The sequence below is a fragment of the Pogona vitticeps genome, chromosome 3 (assembly GCF_051106095.1).
Source record: "Pogona vitticeps strain Pit_001003342236 chromosome 3, PviZW2.1, whole genome shotgun sequence".
NCBI lineage: Eukaryota > Metazoa > Chordata > Lepidosauria > Squamata > Agamidae > Pogona > Pogona vitticeps.
Window position 1 is genome coordinate 248641376 of NC_135785.1, and position 14065 is coordinate 248655440.

Consider the following 14065-nt stretch of genomic DNA (forward strand, 5'->3'; position numbering starts at 1 on the left):
ACTTAAAATGGTGCAGAAGGTTTAACAAAAACTTGTAGTTATATTAATTTGAACTTTATGGAGGGAATTTTCACCCAGTCAAAACTGAACACAGACTAAACAGGAGCTGTTGTAGTAAATGTCACATTTTGCAAACTGAAGACAAAGCAGCAATTTTACCAGAAAAAATGTTCTCTAAAGCAAAAATGGGCCTCTTTCCTAGCTTTTTATTTACGTATCCCACACAGGGAATAGGATAGCCAGTGTAGTATAGTAGATAGAATGACGGACTAGGACTTGGGAGGCCTGGGTTCGAATCCTCACTCAGCCATGGAAATTTGCTGGGGGCATGGAACTGGTAAAACCACTCCTTAAACATTTCACTTATCTTGAAAACCCCGTTGGGGTCACTTTAAGTCAATTTTGATTTGAAGGCACATAGCAACACATTGGGAATGGGTGAGAATTTCATTTCTATATATTTTACAATTTACCAAAAATTAGGAAATTCCAAATGTGGGACAACTAATATCCCTACTCCCAACAGGCTTACTTTTCACGTATAGCAGTGTACTCGCTGACCATTTCTTGTGAGTGGCCACCAACAAAGTGGAACAGACCTACGTACCATATGGTTTGCACAGATGAGTGGTGATCTAAATGGGGGAAAGAGCTGCATGTGCCCAGAGCAGAGACCTACATAGTGTTACATCTCCATGCAAAGAAGCAATCATGGGAGTTATTAGGGAGACTGAGGCAGCCACCTCTGGTGACAGATGTTGGAGGACAGAACTGGCAGCCTCATAGCTCTTCCCCTTGAGCCACTTGGCCTTTCATGTAACCCCCCAAACTAGATTGCTTCCCTGAGCTGTGATGTAGGATCCTATCCCTTTGGAGTAAAATTACAACCAGGTTAATTGGCTTTTCCAGAAGGAAGTAGAGGTAACATCTTGTTCTATGCCTCAGTCATCCAAGTATCACATCATGATTCCTCACACAAACACTCAGGTTATGGCCTCCTTGGAGAACAAGGTGAAACTCCCAAAGATTTCTAAAATCCTGTGGCGGCTTAGACTGACTGCTTCCCTTCCTCCACATCATGCCATAGTATTATGGAGGTGAAATTTCACCTTGATCTCCAAGAACACCAGAACCAGAGTGAGTGATGTGATGTCAACATCTGTCCTTTAGACATCGACAGCCAGTAACACTGGCAATATTTTTTCACTTTGGCAATATTTTCGACATCCATTCTATCTTCTTGCAAGCCATTTCACTGTTAGCATCACTTTGTAGTACAAAGTCCAGCACTAAGCCCTATTTGTTGGAATCTGTTCCCTTGGGTTGATAGGCAGGGCAGTCCAATGAGCCCCATCGAATCATGCCAAGATCCAGTCATTCCATCTTGCTGGCAGAATGGTAGGGTGAGAAAACAGTGCTTGTTTTTGAGCAATTTCAGAGCTGATCTTAGTTGGCAATCTAGTCAGGGTGGCGGTCAGTATCCTTCACTCCACCTGATGCCTCTTTCCCTTCCCACATCAGAGAGATGAGTGGCATGGATCCTAATGGACCATGGGGTGGCACTAACATAACTGATGATGGCAGTTGATGGAGATGCTGCCTATATATCCTTGATAAGCAGGCATGACTGCTTTCCTTTCTGCAGCAGCTGGATCCACAAAATGTTGACTTTGACCATTTTCCCAAAGACACAATTTATTTACTTAATATGCACATCCTTGAAACACATGCATAAAACAGATACATTAAAAAAGATCCAGAATAAAATGAATCACTTTTTATATCATTGTTTACTGAAGCATGAGACAACGTCATGCTCTCTCTGCTTCGACTAAATGTTTTCCTGCACCTAGCAGTGTCGATTTTATTCCCAGAACCTTTTTAAAATAAATGGCCTTATCTGCTGATACTTTGAACTACTGTATAGTCATGCAGGGATCTGAATTTTTTTAAAGTAATGTAACATCTGTTCCTGGCTATTCCTTTCACTTCAAGGTAGTGAACACATATTTTGAGAGAAATTGTTTATAATAAATGTTGATAAGCAACTTCTTGTGTGGGCTTAACTATCAAAATAGTACACTACTATGCTGGTAGATACACTTTTTCTTGTCTGGCAGAAAGACAAGACATGCTATATTGTTTGCTCCATTGTTTAGCACCTAAAAGCAAAAATCTGTTAAAATGTTCCATGAGTGCAAACAAAGTTGCATTCAATATTCTAACCTTACTTGACTGAAGAAATACTTGAAATTGTAAATAGGCAAAAAGCAAAATTCTCTGAATTGTTTACAACCCCCAGCCTAGAGGAAGCTTCACATTTCACAAACATGTAATGGGACGGGTGGGGGGGCAGACAGAGAGTACTGTAATTAGAAAATTGTTGGTTGGTGTCTGGGAGGGGAAATTCCAACCACACTCACAAGGAAGGATGCTTGAGACCATACCTCCCAACGGACTTTGCAACCTGAGTCTGGATTTTCCTAATGCAAGCAGACTCAGCACAGACATCTGCCATGAATATTTTGGGACAATAATTTCTTCACTATCCATAAAAGGGTGATGCACAGCCTGAGGAAGTGGGGTTTTACCCACGAAAGCTTGTAATGTGTGTGATAGTGTTTTTTTTTAATAGTTTAGTAAAGGTATTACCTATCCCTTGCATCTGTATTTTCCTAATTCTGCATGTATTTTAGTGTGACCGAGCAGCTGGTAAAAGAAAAGTTTATTCAGCAAGTGCGAAAGGGTACAGCCAGACTCCATCTGACGTGGCAACAGACACTCAGTGTTTTCAACATCTGGAAAGAACAGAGCATTTCAGTCCAAGAAGTTTCCTTTTTTGACAAAAAGCCTGTCGTCTGGCTTTCACTGTCTCTGCAAATGTACTTAGATGACTCGTGTCAGGGTCCATCTCTGTTATAAATAGTTGAATTCTCAGAAAAGGGCATGTGCTTATTCTTCTTAATTGCTCACATAATTGTGCTGCTCCAGATTAAAGAGGAGATATTTAATGTACTGCAGTGCAAGACTGGAAATAAGAGTAGATGTGCATTTGTAAATATTGCTTTTTCCAATCCTGAATTATTGCAAGACCAGAGAGTAGATGTGCATTTGTAAATATTGCTTTTTCCAATCCTGAATTAGTGCAAGACCAGAAGTGCAGAAGTATCCTTCAAAGGGGTGTGTGTGGAATATACATGGGGGAATGAATCAGAGATGGGGGAAAACCCTCTTTTCTTGGAATACATTCGCCTGAATTCTCCAGCCATCATGGCTAGTCATGAATCAGAATAATGGGAACCAGAGTTATAGAGAAATACAATTTTGAGAAGGAAGACCCATGAGGAGACAGCACTTAGCACTGTCTTTCTCTTGCTGCTGTATACAACTCCTCCTTCCCTTACCCCTGCTATAGGACATAAAGAGAAAAGGCGGTCTTGGGAGCCTTGACTGCAACACAGACACAACGTAGTGACAAGGGCCCCTGAAAAATGTAGTGTTTAGAAAGTCTGGCAAAGATGATGCACCTGCAAGAGTGACATGGGCTGAGGCAAATTTTTCAGAAACCACTGCGATCATAGCCACCAGAACGCCCTACAGGGTCACTTCGGTGATGGACAGTGTGGGGAAAGCAAGATTTTGATCCACTGTAGTTCACACTAAAATAAATGTGTGTATCTTTAAACTGACATCATGTTTTCCTCCCCCCCCCCTTTCCCCTTTTGCTTTGCCAACATGTTGAGACAGACTAATGTGGCAACTTTTTTTGGGAAAACAGGACTTCCTGTCTTCCATGACAACGATGGGTCTGCCCCAAGTGGTAGGATCTGGTACCATTACTCATGCTGTAAGATGCATTCTGGACCCTTCCTTCCTTCCTTCCTTCCTTCCTTCCTTCCTTCCTTCCTTCCTTCCTTCCTTCCTTCCTTCCTTCCTTCCTTCCTTCCTTCCTTCCTTCCTTCCTTCCTTCCTTCCTTCCTTCCTTCCTTCAATGGCATTATTTATTTACGTATTCAAAACACATTTACCCTGCCTTTGTCCTTAAAACAGGGGTGGGCAATTAATTTCTAGAGGGGGGCCACATGAAAAATCCAAACTCTGTTCGGGGGCTGAAACAACTTTACTTTAAAATAAAATGAAACAGTGATGTTATGATTGTTTTTATTTTAAACTTGTTAATCTTCACAAATTCTAAAGAGTTTTTTTGCGGCATGTTAAAGATAAGCAACTGATCAACTTTAGACAAAAAGCTGTAAATGGTTTTGATGTTCAAAACTGTCTGCGGGCCAGACAGGAGCTGCTCGTGGGCCGTATGTGGCCCTTGGGCCGCACTTTGCCCAGGTCTGCCTTAAAAGGATCCAAGGCTCTTTATATCACTTAAAAAAAAGCACACACAAAATTTAAAAGCCAAATACAGTAAGTACATAAATATTCTTTTAAAAAACAAGTCTTTTATTAGAAATGGTAAATGAACTCAATACTGAAAACACATTTAAACCCAACAGAGCACAACAATCAAGTTTTAAAAACCCTCACAGTCACTAAGGAAAGGCCTGGCTGAAGAGAAAGGTCTTTGCCAGCTAAGATGGGGCCAACCTAGCTTTCTGTGGGAGTGAGTTCCAGCACCTAGGAGCAACAATAGACAAGACCCTCTCCTATGTCCCCAGCAAGCACGCCTGTGAGGGTACAGTGGGGTCTTGACTTGAGAACTTAATCCGTATTGGAAGGCGGTTCTCAAGTCAAAAAGTTCTCAGGTCAAATCTGCATTTCCCATAGGAATGCATTGAAAACCATTTGATCCGTATCTGCTCTTTTCCGTCCATAGAAACTAATGGGAAGCTGCTATTCCACCTTCGACCACTAGAGGGGGATATTTTGTTTCTTTTTTTCTTAGGTCAAGAAAGGTTCAGGGAAGGCAAGGAAAATACAGTCCAGGCACTACAGTACCAGGCAGTCCGAAGACTGTCTCCCAATCCACTCTCTAAACGCTGGGAGGAGTGAGGAAGCAGACAGGCACCCTTTTCACTGGCCAACAGTTAACTGAAAGTTCACATTTTGCACTTTCCCTGCCTCCCATGTGGTTTTTTTTTTTCAGTTCTTAACTCAAATCTAAGTATGTAAGGTCATGGAACAACTGAGTGGTTCAAAATTGGGAAAGGAGTACGGCAAGGCTGTATACTGTCCCCCAGCTTATTTAACTTGTATGCAGAATACATCATGCGGAAGGCTGGACTGGAGGAAGCCCAAGCCGGAATTAAGATTGCCGGAAGAAATATCAACAACCTCCGATATGCAGATGATACCACTCTGATGGCAGAAAGTGAGGAGGAATTGAAGAACCTTGTAATGAGAGTGAAAGAGGAGAGTGCAAAAAACGGTCTGAAACTCAACATCAAAAAAACTAAGATCATGGCCACTGGTCCCATCACCTCCTGGGAAATAGAAGGGGAAGATATGGAAGCAGTGTCAAATTTTATTTTCCTGGGCTCCATGATCACTGCAGATGGAGACAGCAGCCCCGAAATTAAAAGACGCCTTCTTCTTGGGAGGAAAGCGATGACAAATCTTGACAGCATCTTGAAAAGCAGAGACATCACCTTGCCAACAAAAGTCCGAATAGTCAAAGCTATGGTTTTTCCTGTAGTGTTGTATGGAAGTGAGAGCTGGACCATAAAGAAAGCAGACCGCCGAAGAATTGATGCCTTTGAATTGTGGTGCTGGAGGAGGCTCTTGAGAATCCCCTGGACTGCAAGGAGAACAAACCTATCAGTTCTAAAGGAAATCAACCCTGAGTGCTCACTGGAAGGACAGATCCTGAAGCTGAGGCTCCAGTACTTTGGCCATCTCATGAGAAGAAAAGAGTCCTTGGAAAAAACCCTGATGTTAGGAAGGTGTGACGGCAAGAGGAGAAGGGGACGACCGAGGATGAGATGGCTGGACAGTGTCTGCGAAGCAACCAACATGAACCTGACACAACTCCGGGAGGCAGTAGAAGACAGGAGGGCCTGGCGTGCTCTGGTCCATGGGGTCACGAAGAGTCGGACACGACTAAACGACTAAACACACACACAAGTATGTAAGTCAAGCCAATATTTTCCTATGAGAGTGGTTCTTAAGTCAAAATGTTCTTAACTCAAGCCGTTCTTAAGTCAAGACCCCACTGTAGTGGGACCAAGAGAAAGGCCTTTCCTGGTGATATTAATGTTCAGATGCTGACAGTCTGGGTGTAGAAGAATACTGTAGTTCTGTTGTCATGAATGGATCATTCTTTGAACGTTATTTCTGAGTAGAAGGGATATGTGAAAAGGCATTTTTTTGAAATGAGATGGTATCACTAGATGTAATGAAAAATCTGTATATAGAAAGAGTGGTGAAAAAGGTGTAATTTCGAAAGCACATTGAAAAGAGAAGGATATGGGTCATCAGCCTTACTTCTGAAATGTAAACTACAGCTTTTCTTGCATGTTTAATTCAAGAGAGTCACAAAACAAAATGCACCACACACTGCTGAAAATAAATAATTATAAAAAACAAAGCAGATATTTTTTCCTGAATGTGTATGTTAAAAATTAGCAACCAGTTACAGCTGTTACAAGTTGAAAAGAGGGGGGGGAAAGCATAGGGAGGGAGATAGAAGTATGCTGGACATGTTTTGCAAGCAGAAATTCTTTCTTTGGGTGGATTAGAACATGACTAGTAGCCTAGCCAATGGATTCAACTTTTCTCAGTTAAAATCCAAGGAGTAGTACAATTCCAGGAATTTTTCCATTAGCATTTATGAACATCTGGAGTACACACTCTCATCCACAAAATTATAGCATAATTCATAACATGCAAATTTCTGAAACCCAGTTGTTGGAATCTTTAAAACAACAATAATTGTGTGCCTTCACCCTTTCCAGTGTTTTCTAGATAAAGAGTCCTCAGAAGTGGGTTTTCTGTTCCTTCTTATGGGCACTGCCCTGAATCTGAGCAACAGCTTCTCTTGTGCCCAAAGCTACCCAGGCTGGTTCTTCTCCTGCAAGGCACAGTGGGAAATATAACTCTCAGTTTCTGGCTCTGCAGCTAAATTACTACAATATTCCTATGTGTGGCGGTTGTTTGTAACTATTTAACCAGCAGGTGGCAGAATACGCAAAGGAATTGTGTGTTCTAGAATGCATTAAGAGATGGGTCGGGATTTTGGTTTTTTGTTTTTTTAAAAAAAATCCTCAGTTTTAAACTTTCTGAATAAAATCCTTTGAAGGTACTTGAGATTTTTTTTAAAAAAACTCAAAACATAAAGACATTTGCCAATGCAGATAGAGATGGTTGAATACTTAGTTTTTGGAAGTATTCTGATTTGGTGTATTTCAACTGTGTTTGCAGTGCTGGATTAGATTTTCCACATTTTTTTAAAAAAAAGAAGCTCATCTTTCACAGCTACATGGCAGGCAGGTTTAATGTGAGATAAAAAACTGTGACCCTATTCAACCCAAAGGAGACAATGTCTTGATAGATTCTTTAGTTTCCCTTAATAATCTGTCTTCATGGGCCTTTTCAATCAGTTAGAGGCTCCTTCTATAGAGTCTTAATAGGTAGCGAGACTTTCCATAGACTAGTGGGGCAAGGCCGAGGAAGCAGTGTGACTCGGGGCATTCCCTTCTGTTCCCCAACTGATACAGGTGGAGAGAAGCACAATATTCTGTTTTCTCCACTCTCAGATCTAGGAGTCTGCCTGGGAGATTCTAGGCAGTTTATCGGACTGAAAGTCCTAGAATTATGAAAATCCCACTGCTAATGGCCATGGGGGTGGGGGGGGGGAAGAGAGATAATTCCTGAAGACCAAGATGTTTCTCCCACTGGTGTCTAAATCTTTACCATGGCTTCTCCTGGTTTTCCCATAGAGCAGGCTAGCAAGGTACAACAACGTTGGCAGGCTCTCTCTGCCTCTGTGGGTGCCGATCAGCTGATCAGTGCCCACAGAAGCAGAAAGATCAGGCCATCCTGCCAAGACGGAAGTTTCCTTTCTAATGGCAGCGTTCCGGCAGCCTAGCTTGCTCTTTGGGCCCAGACCCAATGAAGGGCCGAATAAAAAGGGCAAATATTCATCACTTTGTATCTGTCAGGGCCTCCAGAATGGATGAATATAAAGTAATGAATATTACACTAATCAGCGATTTCTGATGAATATCACAATTCATTTTTTATTCATCCCCATGTCTAATCGGCACACGTGGGAGAGAACAAGAGGAAAGGGGAGTAAAACTTGGGTTTCAGTGCCTGACAGCCATATAGGTCCCACTCTGAGCCCTGCCTGATTGCGTGAGTCTTTCCTTCTACCCAGGGGGAGTGGCTGAGCTCACTGCCATTCTCAATGGGGGCCATAGGGTCCTCCTGGGGGGGGGCTGACACATTTGAAGGGGGCCACAGGTTGGGAAACAATTATACACACACCGTCTTATAAGGTTCATTATGTGATTTATACAATCCTGATTTGGCCTAAATTTCTTTCATATTGTATCTATGACCATGTCCAAAAAAAGGGCTGAGAACGGCTGCAGGAAACGCATGTGCTTGGAATAGTTTATCTGCAGTGAGCCACCTATGAGGAGAAAGGCAGCAAATAAGTAAGTTAGTAAGTAAGTAAGTAAAAATACATTTTAAAAGGTGTAATTGTGCCCACTTTAAATAGGATTTTTGAAACCTCTCAACTGAAATTTTCAGACTGCTTTGCTCAGCAAGGCAGAATGGCAGAAATGTTTTCTTGAATGAGTTTGGGATCATTATGGGGTGAGTGAGCTCATTATGTCTTGGCCAATCTGTCTTGGGCCCTCAGCTGGATGTTCTACTCTTCTTTAGTCAATATTGAAATGTGTGTTTGATGGCTGTGTTGGTAGCTCAGTGGCTTTGAGAGTTTGGAGGAGTGAAAATGAAGCAGGCACAGGTTAGCATTTCTCTAAATGATTTTTTTTAAAAAAAGAGAATAATAAGATGTGACAAAATGACGGCACCTATTGCCTTTTTGTTTGTCTACAACAGATGTCAAATTGCCCTTTCATGTATTTTTTAAAATTAGAAATCCAATATTTTTCCATCACAGAACTGAGAAATTTATTATCACAGTAAAGACTTTCAATGTTTTAAATGAGACTTTCTGGGTATAAACATCCAATTAAAGCCAAAAAGAGCCTTTCTCCATTTGAACGTCTGGAATTCATGGCAAACCACTTCTGAATATTTAATCCCTAAAAAACCTTGAAAAGGGTTGCCATGACGTCAGAACTGACTTAATGGCATATCATTTAATTCATGATTAGTTTTTACACTGCAGCATCATTAATGTTTACTTGGAAGTAAGTCTCACTGTAGCCAAAGCCGTGTATTTATTCCTAATGAGTTTATTTAGGACTGCAGCCTCACTTTTTTCAGGAGGAATAAATTTTGGTATGTTAAAAACAATCTTCAGATGCTATTTATGGAATGCTAGAAATAGAAATATGTTTTGCATGTTGCCGTTTTAGATTTTATCAAGTGGTGGAAATCTTTATATCTTAATTTGAGTCAGGAGTTAAGATAGTTTTAATTCTGAAAAGTTCAAGGGGACTAGGAAAAACATGAAGTGCACTTAGGTTTCATTCTAAAAGTTCAAGGTAAAGCTTTCAATGTGTTCTGAGTCAGTTCTCTAATTAGGGGAAATAACCTCCCCATTTTTGTTGTTATTAAGGGCTTTCTATATTCACAAAGACTGATTCAGATGAGTTTGGCCCTTTTTGTTCCTGATATGGAGTTTTATGTCTCTCTCTCTTTCTCTGCTTGGGGCTCTTTCTTTTTTCAAGCTGGAACGATTCAAACTGACTTTTCTCTGTGTGATAAATTCGTTTTGCTCTCCGTAAGGAAGGGTTGGTGGGGTGTAACTGGGGGTGGTGTTCTGGTGACGTACTAACCTGGTTGCTATGTTTTTGACAGCAGGAAGACCCACTCCCATGATCTTTCTCCCTAGTTGCTCCTGAGTATTTTCTAATTTTTTAAAAAATGAAAATTAAAAAACAGTATTGAGTTGCAAGAGCAACTTATTACTACATTGGTCTACTAGTTTAGCGCTAGATCACCTCTGCACAGACAAAAATGAAAAGGTAACGTTTGGTATGAAATAGAAACAACTCTGACAAACTATGACAGAGTACTGTGTTCCCATAGTATGGTGTGTTTGTACTTTATAGAAAACTTTAGAAAATGGTCCCTTTCTTCCCCAGCACTGTGTAACACTTTAAACAGTCCACCGGCTTTATAATGCACCATAAAAGGCGAGCCAGAGATCAGCGGGGGGGGGGCGAGATCAAAGGAAGGAGGGCTGGGATATGGATGAAACCACATCAGATTGAGCGCCGGTGTGGACACTGGCACTGAAACAATCTGTCATCTCTGTGTGATCATCTAATTGAAAGAAAACATAAAATAGGCTATGAATCAAACCGCAGCAAAGTCGAATTGCTTCGATTCAGCTTGCCAAGATTGTATCTTCCTAACAGGGACAATGTGTTTGTGAAGTCATGTGTATGTAAATCCATGAAATCTGATGCTCTTGTGATTGAAATTGCCCATTTGTTTTACTCGGTTTTCCAGGCTTCCCAGTGCTTGTTATGTTTGTTTTCGTATGTTGTCATAAGATCATAAACTTCTGAAATTTAACTTTTTGCCAGACTGAATGACGTTTCCTGTTCTCTCTGTTCATTTTTCCACCTTCCTTCTTGGACAGGGGTGGTGGAGAAATTGTGTTTCTGATTAAAATGGAAAGATGCAAGGGATATGAGTCAGCCTTTATACCCAGATGGTCGGGTAGTCCCATATATGAGCCGCTTTGTGTCCCTTGTTGGGAGAAATGCAGCATATAAATAAAACTACTACTATTACTACTACTAATAATAATATATTTTAATGGGGAGATGTTGTGCAAAGTTTCACCAGTTTTGATGCACTCATTGCAAGCATATTAATAACTAAAATAACTTAAGATTTTGGGCTATGGCAAGCTCATAACTTCCAGCAAAGCAGGATGTAAAAACTCTAGGGAGTCCATTTATTTTCCCAGATAATTAACAGAGCTCTTGTGTCACAGTCCTCATGAGGAAAGGAGCCATTTGAAAAATAGATGAATACATTTACTTTGATACGATCTGCCGGTCGGGTCTGAAACATTACACTGGAAAACTGCACACAGAATATTGATGATGAAAGTGAAACAAAACCAGCCTTGTTCTTGGAATGTATTACTACTCTTGAGGCAGAGTGGATAGCAAGGATGGGGACATCAGTTGCGGGATTTGCTATCAAGTCAGACTTAAGTCACACTGATGACTCAACTCAGAGTTGACTTGAGGGTGTGTGTCAATGACTCAGAACCCACTCACCCCTCCCTTTTTTCTTGTTTTTAATAGGGATTCAGAGTTGGCGCTTGGGTCTCGGGACTTGGGACCAAAGACTCAGATTCAGACCTAGGACTTGAGACCAAAGAGTCAGACTCAGACTTGGGACTTGGGACCAAAGACTCAGACTCAGACTTGGGACTTGAGACCAAAGAGTCAGACTCAGACCTGGGACTTGGGACCAAAGACTCAGACTCAGACTTGGGACTTGAGACCAAAGACTCAGATTCAGACCTGGGACTTGAGACCAAAGAGTCAGACTCAGACTTGGGACTTGGGACCAAAGACTCAGATTCAGACTTGGGACTTGAGACCAAAGACTCAGATTCAGACTTGGGACTTGGGACCAAAGAGTCAGACTCAGACTTGGGACTTGGGACCAAAGACTCAGATTCAGACTTGGGACTTGAGACCAAAGAGTCAGACTCCGACTTGGGACTTGGGACCAAAGAGTCAGACTCAGACTTGGGACTTGGGACCAAAGAGTCAGACTCAGACTTGGGACTTGAGACCAAAGAGTCAGACTCAGACTTGGGACTTGGGACCAAAGAGTCAGACTCAGACTTGGGACTTGGGACCAAAGAGTCAGATTCAGACTTGGGACTTGAGACCAAAGAGTCAGACTCAGACTTGGGACTTGGGACCAAAGAGTCAGATTCAGACTTGGGACTTGGGACCAAAGACTCAGATTCAGACTTGGGACCAAAGACTTAGGCTTGAGCTTGAGACTCAGATCCAAAGAGTTGCCAACATCCCTGGTGGATAGGATGCAATCTAGTCTTAAATCTAGGCTAAACAAAAAGTAACCATGAATCTTTGAACATTTCTATTCCCTGGACAAATATCAAATATCTTAATCCTAACTGGTGTTAACCACCCTCCTTCAGATATATGTGGCTATTGTAACACAGAAAAAAGCAAATTTTGGAATAAGAGGAAGCTTAGATTCTGATTAATAGTAGGAACCACACTTTGTACCCTCTTGGGGAGCTTCGCTCAATGGAGATGTGTAGCTTACTTCATCAGCATTTGGCTGCTGGTGCAGTATGAAATGACGGGTTCCTCCCTTCTTAACCAGTCAGGTACCAGATGGGGCAGAACTTTCCTTGACTGAGCAAAATTGATCACCTCTGGTATCCTTGAAAGATAGCTCCTCCAGAAGCTCTTCCATCGTCTTTCTCCTTCATCTAGTCCTATGTATCAGATTTGACATACTAGGGTTACCATGTATTCTTCTTCTGGTATTACAATTCAAAGTGCTGTTTGAGTTGTAGCACTAGAAGCCTTATATGCCTTGGGTCCTGTAAAGCCCTATATGGCTTGGGTCCAGGGTATTTGAAGGATTGTATCCCTTCATATGAGCCTTCTTGACTTTTAAGGAATTTTAAAATGTGATATTTATATAGTGTTTCTAAATTTCTTACCTCACCTATTGTGAGCTGCCTTGGGCCCCCTATGGAGAGAAAGGTGGCATAGACATAAATAATAAAGCATTTCCATTCAATTAGTGGGCTTTCTCTAGTTGAACTCACAATGCTACACAACAGAAGTTCAGCCAGAGGGTTTGCTACTGCCAGTGCTCTACCATCAGAGCACACAATGATTGCCACAATGGCCCTGTTTAGTGAAGACTTATTTATTTATTTATTTATTTATTTAACTTATATGCCGCCCACTCTACCCAAAGGTCTCTGGGCGGCTTACAACAATTTGAACGGGACACTCCCAAATCTCAATTAAACCCCTCACATACTGGCTAATTTAGTGTGCCTCTTTCTACTTTTTCATTAACTCTATAACATTTTTCCCGCCAAGGTAGCATATCTTCACATCTCTGATGGATGCACCAAAAAAAACAACAACAACAACTCATTCCCTCGCAGTTGTTGCCAGTAGACATTTGCATAGCAGACTTTTTTTTTCTGATTTGTTTCATTTTCCTGTGTACTTTTGTGCAATCCTTTTTTCATTCTGTCTGAAAGGTGGCATCTCTTTTGGGTCACTTTGTTTTGTTTTTCTCCATTAGGTAGTGGTTCCAGTGGTGTTGACACCAAAGCTGAGGGAAGGGAAAGAGCAGAATAGGCAGGATATTTTTTGGAATATCAATGAATGTGAGGCGATTTTTACGTACATGAGGTAAATGAAGACAATGAATGAGAGAAACATGGATTAGCGTGGAAGATTCATGTCCTGTAATTCATTGAAACAGATGATTTGTATTTCTGAGGTTCTCTTTTGGAACGCAATGGAGGAAAATGAAATGAAAGTCTTGTTTCCTATTCTTCCTAACCTGAAACTCCCATCCTAAGCTGCCAGTGATAAGCCTTAGATCAGAGATGTTGTTTGGCCCCTTTTTATTTTTCTCTTCTAATTTCCCACAGAAATTAGGCCTTCCAGTCAGATTTTTTTTTCCTTTCTCTTCTTCAAAATGTAAACTGGAAGAACAGACAGGCCAAAGACTGAAGACTGATGTGTTAAACCCGCAGCATCATCACTCTTCACAGAAAAACCTTGAAGTCTATAAATCTACATTGGAATGATTAATCATCCAACGATATGATAGATAGTTCATGTTTCAACAGAGCAATTTAAAGATTTTAGGCATACTATGAACACTGAATGCATATATCAAGCAAGTTCTTCTGAATGCTAGTTTAATA